Source organism: Macaca fascicularis, chromosome 20 (genome assembly GCF_037993035.2).
Source record: "Macaca fascicularis isolate 582-1 chromosome 20, T2T-MFA8v1.1".
Lineage (NCBI taxonomy): Eukaryota > Metazoa > Chordata > Mammalia > Primates > Cercopithecidae > Macaca > Macaca fascicularis.
Genome location: NC_088394.1, coordinates 48,497,398 through 48,510,565, shown reverse-complemented (window position 1 = coordinate 48,510,565; position 13,168 = coordinate 48,497,398). Strand labels below are relative to the sequence as shown.

Here is a 13,168-nt window from a genome sequence, read left to right as displayed (position 1 = left end):
ATTAGGTTCCCCAAGGAATGGCACAGAGAATAAAAGCCTCAGGATGTCAGAGTCAGAAGGAAGAGTATGGGATAGAACAGGACTATGGAATTTGAGGATGTTACAGTAGGAAAGATACTGACTGGCTCAAACTCTAACTTTCCAAATAACACCAGAATTCCATCTGGGATGCTCTTGGGAAATGAGCCATTGAACTCTGTCTAATCCCTTCTAGGACAAAGACTTCAGTAATTTGCATCCATCCTTGGACAGTTCCAATGAGCATCCAGTTTTTTATTACCAAAATATATCTTCCTATAGCTTCAGACCACTGACCCTCGTTTTGACCTGCTACTCTGGAGTGGAATAAATTAAATTATTTATTCCACTACTCTGTAATAGGAACACATGCAGTTCCCTTCCCACGGCCTCATAGTGGCTGAAGCCCCTTAAATTTAGGATGGCTTAACTTGGGCAATGGATATCAGACATGATATCAGCAGAGGCTTTTGATGCGTGCACCCTCTTGTGCCTCTTCTATCACTGTAAGAAAAATATTCCCATGGGCACCTACTGATTCCCAAAGAAAAAGAAATACATGGAGCAAACCTGAACCCCAGTCATGACCTGGAGCCAAGCCCAATCAAGCCTACATTAGATCAGACAAACTCCAGCTTATCTGCGAATGCATAAGAGATAAATAGATGTTGTTACAAGCCAACATAGTATTAATGTGACCATAGCTGACTAAAGCATAGAGCAAAAAGAATAGGTTTACTCCCTTTTACACCTGAATGCTCGTCAAATAGATGGAGGTCACTATTATTCCTGTAAAATATTATCATTTTGTTCGCATTTATCCCTGATAAATGCTGATAACCAGTCCTTGTGTGACATGCATTTGAAATCCCTCCTGTATGTAATTGCTCACTCTTTCACCCAGAACTGAGTACACAATACTCCAGATGTAGCCTCACAGAATCTATTAGGATCATCACTGCCCTTCAACTGAGAATAAGACTTTTATTACTGCAGCCTAAAATTGCTTTAAAAAATAAGCTGTTTTGTTGTTGGATCCTATTGAACTTTGAGTTAATTAAAACTCCCAGGTCTTTTCCAACTCAATTGCTGTCAATGCAACTCCCCAATCCTGTACCAACACAACTGACTTTTTAATGTTAAATACAGATTCTATTACTCTTAAATTGCATATGGTTGGTGTTGACCTAACATCCTGGCCGGTCAGTATAATTTGAATCCTGATTCTACCATCAAACATGCCAATGATTTCTTCCATAAATGTGAGTATGCCTGCTACATCTTCTTCCAAATCACTGAGGAAAGAATATTGAACACAATCAACACAAGAGTAAAAACAAGCACCTGTGGCATATCTCTAGAGAGCTGAGTACAGTTGATTGAAATCTGCTGTACAGTCAAAAAAAATATTTCACCTGTGTTTTGGCATGTTGTCCAGAAAAATATTATCAGTGGCATGGCCAGCAGCAATGCTTAGATCAATGTATGTCAGCAAAGTAATTTTATCAAAAATGGAAATTGGCTGGTACACTATGATCTATTTCTGGAGAACCAGTATTGGGTGCTAGTAATTACTTTTCTTTTCTACCTGCTTGCCAACATTCTTTACCTTATAATTGTCAATAAGCAATATTAAAATAACGTCTAGTCTTGAGAATCTACTTTTTAAAATGTTTATGAAATTTCTCCTTGGTGAAATAGCATAGTGTGGTACAATGTGCTCTATGACGCTGGAAACTGTCAGGGCGCTCCTCTTGGACTTGACATAGTCTCCTTTGTTAGGTCCTGGATTAGGTTTCATTTATTCACCACCCTGGATCCATCCTGGCCTTGCTTTTGGATGGGAGGCCCTAACATCGGCATGCACCCTTCCCACTGTTGCAAAGCCTGCTTACTACAGTTTCCGCCAGTGTTATAGATGGAGGGGCTCACTGGGGCAGCAGCTCCCAGACTCTCAGGGTTATCAGGCACCTCCTCTCCCCTCTCCTGCATTATGTACCACTCACTTCCTGCCCCGGGACTTTCCTGTTGCCACTGAGGTACAAGACACCACGATACATACTCAATAAGCACCTTCACATGGACAATGCAGAAGTGCAGAGGAGCTGAATTCCCCGGGAAATTCCTTTCTTCCTCTTTTACAGAGGTGTAATGTGTAGACAAGGTAGCTTCCTATGGTCTCCTAGAGAACATCTGATAAGACTAAAAAAATCAACTTGTCGGCTGGCACAGTGGCTTATGCCTGTAATCCCAGTACTTTGGGAGGCTGAGGCAGGCAGATCACCTGAGGTCAGGAGTTTGAGACCAGCCTGGTCAACATGGCAAAAACTCCATCTCTACCAAAAATACAAAAATAAAAAAATTAGCCAGGCTTGGTGGTAGGTGCCTATAATCCCAACTATTTGAGAGACTGAGGGCAAGAGAATCGCTTGAACCTGGGAGGGAGATGTTGCAGTGAGCTGAGATAGCGCCACTGCACTCCAGCCTGGGCAACAAGACTGAAACTCCATCTCAAAAAAAAAAAAAAATCAACTTGTCATAAAGTAATGCACTTCCCTGACTTCCCTGTATGGTTCCCTGTATGGTTCGCTCTCTCTCTCCCTGCCACATAAGGACACGAGTTTTTGTCCGTGGCTTTGCTGTCTAGGTAAGCAAATGCACTGATGGTGCCCTGCCTGTATCTGCTCAGCACTCACTTCCTCTACACGCTGACAACTTCCCCCAACCAGCACTTGCTCTGGTGTCTCCGCCAGCAAGCAGAGGCAACTGGAAACGCTGGAGAATTGATGCCCCTGGGAGCAGAGGATAAATTCTCCAGATTCCTCCCACTTTGGATGGGCCACTTCTGAAATGTCCTACAGTGTCTCCCAGAGGTCTCCAGTGGGACGAAACCCCAGTTGCCCACAATGGTAACTCACAGCCCCTTCAGTGACTTCCTTTCCTTCTCTGTGTCCTTTCCCCACTTCTGTTTTGGTGCTTCCTGGGACCACTTCCCACATAGATTACTCTCATTAAAATCCTTCACTCTGAATTTGCTTCTTGGAGAACCCAACCTCAGGCACCAGGGAGGCCAAGAACTTTTCTATCGTAAGAACCACCTCCCCACTGCCGTCTTCCTTTCTAATAGAATAGTTGGCAAGGGTATGCATTAGCCAGATGGGTTTTAAATTCTTTCCTCTATTCTTGTATTCGAGTCTGAGTGAAATTTAGGTAAAACCCGAATCATCAAGTTTAATATAATAGTGTGTTCCCATAGTGTGGTAGCTAGTTGTGTGCAACATTATATAAGCAGGCCTCACTTTTTTGTTAAAATGTTATTTCTATGATTTGAATAAGGGACACCTGCAAACAAGGTAAAAATATGTACAAAAGGATATACAATGAAAATATGCACAAAAGGATACACAGTCTCCCCTCTTCTTCAAGTCTTCCAGTCTGTTACTAATGTCTTAAGTATCTTTCCAGAAATCTTCTATGCATTTACAAATTTACAGTCACACACACACACACACGCACACGCATGCATGCACACACGCACACACACTTACCTTCCCTTTTTTATGCAATGGTAAATCCCATACTATACCCCACAGATTCTTCTGAATCTTGCTTTCTCACGTTAGAGTAAATCTTGGTGATTTTTTTTCATGTCGGTAAACATGGATTTGCCTTCTTCTTTTAATAGCTGTGCAGTTCTCCATTGTACAGATCAATTTTTTATGGCTATTTAGGGATCTCACATATTTAACATAATCTAAACTCTAAGATCATCTAAAAACCTTAAAACATCAACTGCTTTATTTGCTTACAATCTGCAATTTGAACTGGACTCGGCTGGGCTTGTGCTGGCCTGTCGGTGGTTACTCTTGTAGATGTGCTCAGTTGGCAGATGGGTTTGGAGTGGGGCTCAGCTGGGACACTGGGATGGATGGGTGTTCCTCTCCCTTGCTCCATGTAGTCTCAGGGTCCCTCTCTTTCTCTATGAGCTCTCCATGGCCGTTCTCCATGGCCTTCCCAGCACGGTAGCTGGACTTTCTTACTAGTAGCTCAGGGCTTTGGAAGCCACTGTGCCTTCTTTGAGCTTACGCCAGAAACCCGCTTGTTCTCATCTGTGCATTCTATGGGTCGAATCAGGTCATAGGCCCAGTCCAGATTCAAGGTGAAGGACCTTCACAAGAGTGTGGATATGAGAAAATGTTCACTGGGGAGTCCCATGTGAACAGGCTACTATAAGTGGCTTCAGGGAAGACTAAACTAGTTACAGGATCAGGGTTCTCAACAGACTTACATTTCCTTTTCTCAGAATTTATTTGTAATATTTAGTTCGAAAAAATAATTACACTTTTTAATGTTGAAAATCATTGACTTATATCATGGAGTTACATCATGTCCCTCTAAAAATTTGGAGAGCTCGAACCCTTTGCCTTCACTTGACCAGTGAGGGATCTGAAAATATGTACAACATTCCTCTGACTTATGGTTCACCCCCAGTTCTCTGCCCCTCTTTTTACTCTCACCTGCCTTCTCTAATGATTTCCCATCTGTGGGCTTCAACACAGTCAGTTCCTGGATCAACAAACATTTATTCGGCACCTGCTATGTTCCAGGCATATGGTCCAGAGAGTTGCTATTCCAGTTACGTGGTAATTCTAGCCTCCTATATAACAGTAGTGTGCTGGGGCCAGCTTGGACCATCTCACGAGACCTGATTATGCCTGTTCATCTCCTTCCAACTCCAAGTTCAGTGTCAGCACGTTGGTAGCTTGAAATTGGTCATGATGGGAGTATTTACATCACAACAATCGGCAAACACTACAAATTGGGACTTTTTTTTCCTCCCTGAAGAGCTGGTTGTTAAACATTTACCAGCACATCCTGGATTTAATCTTAGATCACATTCTCTTTCAGGCTCAGACAGGTTCCTTTACCACAGTCCATGATGACCTATAGGTCTCTGACTTTTCATTCATGTATTCATTCATTCAGCAAATATTTATTGATCAACTCCCATGCTATTTATACCATGTCTAAAGTGGGCAGTCCCTACTCTTTCCCAGCTAATTATTTTCAGGCAGGAATGTGGGCCTACCATTGCTAGATGTTATTTTTTTAAGAGACACGAGTAATTCAGATTTTTATGTAGAAATTGTCCAGTTTTTAAATGTGAACAACAAATTAAAACTTTTTAAAACTACTGCCTGGGTCAAAGTAAACACATCTTTAAGTTACCTTTAGGGCTGGGTGCAGTGGCTTATGCCTGTAATTCCAGCACTTTGGGAGGCCAAGATGGGAGGATTGCTTGAGCCCAAGAATTCGAGATTAACCTGAACAACAAGGTGAGACCCCATCTCTACAAAAAAGGAAAAGAAAATAAATTAGCCGGGTGGAGTGCCGTGTGCTTGTAGTCCCAGCTACTCAGGGGGCTGAGGTGGGGGAGCATTGCTTGAGCCAGGGAGGTTGAGGCTGCAGCGAGCTGAGATCGTGCCACTGCACTCTAGCCTGTATGACAGAGTGAGACTCTGTCTCAAAAAATAAAAAAATTAAAATTAAAAAAGAAAATTAAATTTGCCATGGGGTCCAACAGTTTGTGACCTCTGTTCTAATCCTAACAAAAGTAGGTGACATCAAGGCCTTAGCCTCTCCACTCCTTCAGTCCCACCAGTCGTGCTACAGTTCAGCCACCTGGAAACCCAGGCACACACCTAGTACTCCACCCTCTGCCCTATGTCTGTCGTGTAAGTACTGAGTTTTAGATGTGTGTTTAAAACAATGTCCTCTGCTTAAAGGCCTTGTAGGGGTCCCCAGCAATGCTCACTTCTCAGCCTCCCATTCCACTCTCTCCTATATTCTTTCCATTAGGCTGCTCTGGCCTTCTTTCAGTTTCTTGACCATCCCACGTTGCCTTCTGCCACAGGGTCTTTGCACTTGCCACTCTTTTCCTGGAACATTGCACTTTTCTCTTGTGAATGTAAGACAAGAGACTACTTTCTGAAACAATCTTCATTGTCCTAGACCAGATCATGTCCCGCTAATTTATCTTGTTATTATTGTGCTTTGCTCTATTGTAGCATTGCAGTGGCAATGAGCATGTAATTCATAGATCTCTTTCTGATGGACGGCCCCAGCTGCTGTACTCCAAATCCATCACCACATGTCTGCAGAGACCACACTTCCCAATGGCTGTTCCCAGCTTATAGCTAAGCCCAGCAGGAAAACTAAGCCAGTTCCACCCTTGAAAAAGCGGGACTCTTCTGATGGGGAATTGTGCCTTTGCCAGAACTTCCTTAGGATGACACTGAATCTAAGACCACCCATCCACCCATCCTCCTCTCTCTTCTTCACAGAGCTGCTTCCCTGTCTGATGGCTTTCCTGGCCTTCTCCAGCCTCCCCCCACCATTTTCTTTCTTTTTTTTTTTCCGTTTATTTATTTATTTTTTGAGACAGGGTCTCGGTCTGTTGGCCAGGCTGGAGTGCAGTGGCGTGATCATGACTCACTGTAGCCTCGAACTCCTTGGCTCAAGCGATTCTCCCACTTCAGCCTCCCAGTAGCTGCGACGACAGGCATGCGGCACCATAGTTGGCTAATTTTTAATGTTTTTTTTGTAGAGATGGGGTTTTGCTGTGTTTCCCAAGCTCATCTTGAACTCCTGGACTCAAGCAGCCTACCTACCTCAGTCTCCCAAAGTGCTGGGATTACACGCGTGAGCCATTGTGCTTGACCTCCAATTTTCACTCACAGGCATTTTCCCCAATAAATCCCTTACCTGTTTATTCCCGTCTTAGTGTGCGTCACGGAGGACCTGAACTAACACAAGTATCTATTATGGTGGTAAATTTATGTTTATATATGTAATTTTTTTAAGTGACTAGTTTTTATTCCTTGATCTCATTCCTCAAAGCAAACCTCTTTTTGATCTTTTTTAAATTAAACAACTCAAAGCATTTAGTTTTATACATATATACACAATCATATATGTGCGATTATTTGACAAATGCTTACCTCCCAGACTAGATATGAGGGCAGAGACCAGATTGAGCATATGTTTGTCTTTGGTTTATCATTAAATCCCAAGACCTCCACCGGGGCGGAGCTCCCACACTGTGAGCTCCCACAGTGGGTGCTCATGAACATTTGTTAATTTCACAGTGATTGAAACAATTAAAAATATAATGCATTATAAAAAATGGAAGGTATGCTTAAATGTAATGTATGTTTGTCCCAACTGGAGGCTTTATAGTTATTTTTCAACATGGGAAACTGAAATTGGGCATAACCTTGCGGAAGAAGGTAACTATAAGGCAAATGTGGTCAGTCACAATAGTCCATGTTGTAATATAGGGACTTAGAATTGGATTACATTTCAGTGTGCTTGTAGGGTGGACCTCCGGTTTCTCCTTACCTAAGCCATAATAGTTTAGTAATGGAGAATACACTAAAAAGTGTCAATTCAAATACTGATCAAGATTGAGCAAGTGAGGTAGTAGGCAGTGAAAGCAGCTGACATCGTTTTGAGACCTGACTTGCTTGAAGTGGGCTAGCTCCGGATCTTGGGCAAGTCACTTTGCCTCTTCTGATTCAGATATTTCCATCTGTACCATGAGAGGAGTGGCCTGAGACTCTGAGGCACTTCTAGCTTGGATTCTAAGTGGAGAGGGGAAAGAGGTTGGGGAGGAGGGACCTCTCTCTTGCTCCTTACCGTGTTCCCAGTACCTACCTTGGTGCCTGAATTTTAGGAGGCACTCAAGAAATCTTGCCTGAACGAATGAATGAAAACCTTAATGGAGAATACCTCCTCTTTCGCCTGGGTACACGCTGTTTCAGGGCCCCAATCTGTGCTAGCAGGGGAGGCAGGAAGCAGCTGTTTACCTTTGAGGGAGCGGCTGGGTGATCTGCCTGTGTAAACAGCCATTTACCCAGGTGTCAAGAGGAGCAACTGAAAGAGAACACACATTTATTCCTTTCCTCATGGTAATGATCCAGAAATCCTGGCTTGTCTCTGCATTTTTCCGGGCACTGCTGCAGTGGGAGCCTGGCCTTTTTCTAAAGCAGCCCCAGGCCAAGCCACGATCCCCATTACTACTCTCCCACACCTACCCCAAGTCACCTCTCTAGTCACCCTTCTAGTCACCTTTTTGCCCTTCAGGACAAAAATCAGTATCTGAAGTTACCTTTTAATCGAATGTTTTGGCCTGCCTGTTGTCTGTATCCTTTCCCTACAATGTAAACACCTTGAGAATAAATCGCCTTGTTCGATGCCCTGCCCCCACACCTGGAAGAGTGTCTGGTACTTGGTGGGGCTGCTCAATCAATGGACATTGACTGATGGACAGGTGAGGCTTGTGTCAAGCCTGGTTTAGTGCAGTCCCCGACCTGAAAGGGTGCCTGAAATTCCCATTACTAAAGTCACCTCTTGGGTTAAGTCTGCATTCTTCACTCAATCACAGCACACCACTTTTAGCTTTGTCATATTTCCTACTTTTACTTACTTATTTCCTTAATTCATCTTCCCTATTTAAATAAGTGTATTTAAAATGCAAATTGTATGTCATGGCTATGAACAGAAACTGACTGCACTTTCCATAAGTAGAAAGTAACCATGAAAATAAATACAACAATCACAAACTGTAGTGGCAAGAGGATGATGGACGGAACTCTATTTCAACATATTCTTTATCTTGTAATACTAGGTATTTTATCGTAAGTATTTACAAGCATTATTTTGATATAGGGTTCATAGACTTCACCAGATGTCCAAAGGAGTTCATAGCATTTTCCTTAAGAACACCAGAGTAGAGATACCAAGATATTGACTACCAAGCTTTTGATCTTTCTCTATTAAAAAAAAAAAATTATCAAATAGCCTTAGGATGCTATAAAAGACATGTTAGCACCAAGCTGAGATTTCCTCTATGACACAATCAGAAGGACTAAAAGGAAACAGAAAAGGGGCCAGGTATCTCACACCTATAACTCCAGCACTTTGGGAGGCCAAGGTAGGAGGATCACTTGAGGCCAGGAGTTTAAGACTAGCTTGGACAACATAGTGAGAGCCTGTCTTTACAAAATTTTTCTTAGAAACTTAGTTGGATATGATAGTGCATGCCTGTAGTCCCAGCTACTCAAGAGGTTGAGGCAGGAGGATCACTTGAGCCCAGGAGTTTGAGGCTGCAGTGAGCTATGATTGCACTACTGCACTACAGTCTGGACAACAGAGTGAGGACCTTCTCTTAAAAAGAAAAACAGAAAAGAGAGTGACTTTCTCCATGTAACTTAGTGCCTGTGGGCTCCATTAAATCATCTCAAGGTACCTGAGGTGACTTAATGGAGCTCTCAGACAATAAGACTTAATAGGGTGTTCTGAAACTCCAATTGCCCGTACATTACTTAGGGTTAAAATTGCAAATATATTAGTACCATTATTTTGTATTATCAGTTCATATCATTAAATATTTGTTGAGGGAGTATTATATACACAGCTCATGTGCCAAGTTCATGTATTAAGTATCTCTTGAGTAATGTGAGTGGAGAATGACCACGTAATCACGGTTATTTTAAAGTCTATGTCTAGTAACTCCAATATCCAGACACTCTTAGGGTCCGCCCCTCTCATCTATTTCTTCAATCATGTGGTCTTGTCTCCTTAAATGACTGGTAGTTTGAAATTAGATGCCAGATGTGTACATAAGATTAAGATAATTTGAGCCTCTTGGTAATTTTATTTTCTTTCAAAGAAGATTCATTTTTATTTTTAGTAAATGGTTAGCATAGAGGCAGATCACCTAATCCAATCAGGGATAATGTTTAATCAAAGCTAGACTTTGTTCTTTGTGAGGGTTGGTCTATTTCTGGTTCACCCCTACATTCTAGGGTACAGCCCTTGGTGGATGTCAACTAAAACCTTAGGATGCTTATCACGGACTCTTTTCCTTATAGGGCTCTGAATTCTAATTTTTTCCCTTAGTATGATAAGACTGCAAGAAGCCTAGCTCAGCTTCTCTGCTCTCAGCTACTACTTGTGAATCAGCTAAAGACCTTGAGAGCAAAGCAGACTGAATGTTGAGCACACCTCTTTGTACTTCCCTTTTCTCAAAAATATTAGCCCCTCAAGTCCTTGCTGACATGGTAGCTCTTTAATGCCTTCAAACCAAATCAATCGAATATTTTGTCAGACTTTTCAAGTTGCTCTTGGCTAATGGATTGTTCTGCAACAAACAAGTCTATCATTACAGCCTGCAGGCCATATTATTACATGGCAAAAGCAAATTACCAAAGAATATGTAGGGCATGATCCTATATTCATTAAAATAAAAATATTGATAATTTTTTAAGAAAATGCTTAGGAATGTAATCTGAAAGAAGAGTCACCTAATCATTTACATTGGTTATGTAGTATTTCATTTCACTTTCTATGCTACATATTTTTTTGTAATGTTTGGACTCCAGTTTTTAATAAAGATGTGTTTCATAATAAGAAGAAATTTATAAGGTCATTTCCAAAAGATGAAAGAAATAAAAAAGGCATAACAAAATAGCTGGAAAGTGAGCTTACCCTTATCTCTGTTTCCTGATTTGGGAAAGCCGAGCTTACAGAATATCCAGCAATATAGGGAAAGGTATGGTACCCCGGTTAGACTTATGCTATTAATTATGGTAGCCTTCCCTTACAGTATCAAGGGGCCTCTTGGTTCAAGGATTTTCAAGGTTGATGAATTAACTGTGGTGACTCCAAATTATTTACTGGGTCATTTAAACTACTTGATCTGCAAACAAAAGGGAAACTGAAATTATAAAAATCTTCTAACCCTAGGAAAACATTTACTTAGCCAAACTAACTTTAGCATGCGACTAATTAAAAACAAATTCCTTGGGCGGGAGGGGGCGCTCCCAAGATGGTCGAATAGGAACAGCTCCAGTCTCCAGCTCCCAGCATGAGTGACACAGAAGACGGGGGATTTCTGCATTTTCAACTGAGGTACCGGGTTCATCTCACTGGGGCGTGTCAGACAATTGGCGCTGGTCTGTGGGTGCAGCCTGATCAGAGAGAGCTGAAGCAGGGCAAGGCATCACCTCACCTGGGGAGCGCAAGGGGGAAGGGAATTCCTTTTTCTAGCCAAAGGAAATTGAGACACACAACACCAGGAAAATCGGGTAACTCCCACCATAATACTGTGCTTTACCAAGGGTCTTAGCAAATGGCACATCAGGAGATTATATCCCACACCTGGCCCAGAGGGTCCCCCGCCCACAGAGCCTCCCTCATTGCTAGCACAGCAGTCTGAGATCTAACTGCAAGGCAGCAGCCAGGCTGGGGGAGGGGGGCCCACCATTGCTGAGGCTTAAGTAGGTACACAAAGCCGCAGGGAAGCTCGAATTGGGTGGAGCACACCACAGCTCAAGGAGGCTGGCCTGTCTCTGTAGACTCCTCCTCTGGACACAGGGCATAGTGAAACAAAAAGCAGTAGAAACCTCGGCAGAGGTAAGTGCCCCTGTATGACAGCTTTGAAGAGAGCAGTGGTTCTCCCAGCATGGAGGTTGAGATCTGAGAATGGACAGACTGCCTGCTCAAGTGGGTCCCTGATCCCTGAGTAGCCTAACTGGGAGACATCCCCCACTAGGTGCAGACTGACACCTCACACCACACACAGTGGGGTACACCCCTGAGACGAAGCTTCCAGAGCAAGAAATCGCTGTTCAGCAATATTCTATCTTCTGCAGCCTCCACTGCTGACACCCAGGCAAACAGGGTCTGGAGTGGACCTCAAGCAAACTCCAACAGACCTACAGCTGAGGGTCCTGACTCTTAGAAGGAAAACTAACAAACAGAAAGGGCACCCACACTGAAACCCCATCAGTATGTCACCATTATCAAAGACCAAAGGCAGATAAAACCACAAAGATGGGGAAAAAGCAGTGCAGAAAAGCTGGAAATTCAAAAAATCAGAGCGCATCTCCCCCTCCAAAGGAATGCAGCTCATTGCCAGCAACGGAACAAAGCTGGACAGAGAATGACTTTGACGAGTTGAGAGAAGAAGGATTCAGTTGATCAAACTTCTCAGAGCTAAAGGAGGAACTACGTAACCAGCGCAAAGAAACTAAAAACCTTGAAAAAACAATGGATGAATGGATAACTAGAATAATTAGTGCAGAGAAGACCTTAAAAGAACTTATAGATATGAAAGCCATAACACGAGAACTATGTGACAAATGCACAAGCTTCAGTAACTGACTAGATCAACTGGAAGAAAGAGTATCAGTGATTGAAGATCAAATGAATGAAATGAAGAGAGAAGAGAAGTGTAGAGAAAAAAGAGTAAAGAGAAATGAACAAAGCCTCCAAGAAATATGGGATTATGTGAAAAGACCAAATCTACGTCTGATTGGTGTGCCTGAAAGTGATGGGGAAAATGGAACCAAGTTGGAAAACACTCTGCAAGATATCATCCAGGAGAACTTCCCCAACCTAGTAAGGCAGGCCAACATTCAAATTCAGGAAATACAGAGAACGCCACAAAGATACTTCTCAAGAAGAGCAACTCCAAGACACATAATTGGTAGATTCACCAAAGTTGAAATGAAGGGAAAAATGCTAAGGGCAGCCAGAGAAAGCTTGGGTTACACACAAAGGGAAGCCCATCAGACTAACAGCAGATCTCTCAGCAGAAACGCTCCAAGCCAGAAGAGAGTGGGGGCCAATATTCAAAATTCTTAAAGAAAAGAGTTTTCAACCCAGAATTTCATATCCAGCCAAACTAAGTTTCATAAGTGAAGGAGAAATAAAATCCTTTACAGATAAGCAAATGCTTAGAGATTGTGTCACCACCAGGCCTGCCCTACAAGAGATCCTGAAGGAAGCACTAAACATAGAAAGGAACAACAGGTACCAGCCATTACAAAAGCATGTCAAAATGTAAAGTCCATCGATGCTAGGAAGAAACTGCATCAACTAGTGAGCAAAATAACCAGCTAATATCATAATGACAGGATCAAGTTCACACATAACAATATTAACCTTAAATGTAAATGGACTAAATGGTCCAATTAAAAGACACAGACTGGTAAATTGGATAGAGTCAAGACCCATCAGTTTGCTGTATTCAGGAGACCCATCTCACATGCAGAGACACACATAGGCTCAAAATGAAGGGATG

The 13,168-nt window shown here is 42.5% G+C and overlaps 1 long non-coding RNA gene across 1 annotated transcript in view; it reads left to right on the top strand.

Moving 5' to 3' along the window:
* LOC141409275 (uncharacterized) overlaps window positions 1-13,168 on the top strand; it is a 70,705-nt gene that overhangs the window by 43,924 nt on the left and 13,613 nt on the right. Inside the window, exon 3 of the long non-coding RNA XR_012428929.1 lies at window positions 7,249-7,307. This is a non-coding gene — a long non-coding RNA (uncharacterized lncRNA). The remainder of the gene's footprint in view (window positions 1-7,248; window positions 7,308-13,168) is intronic.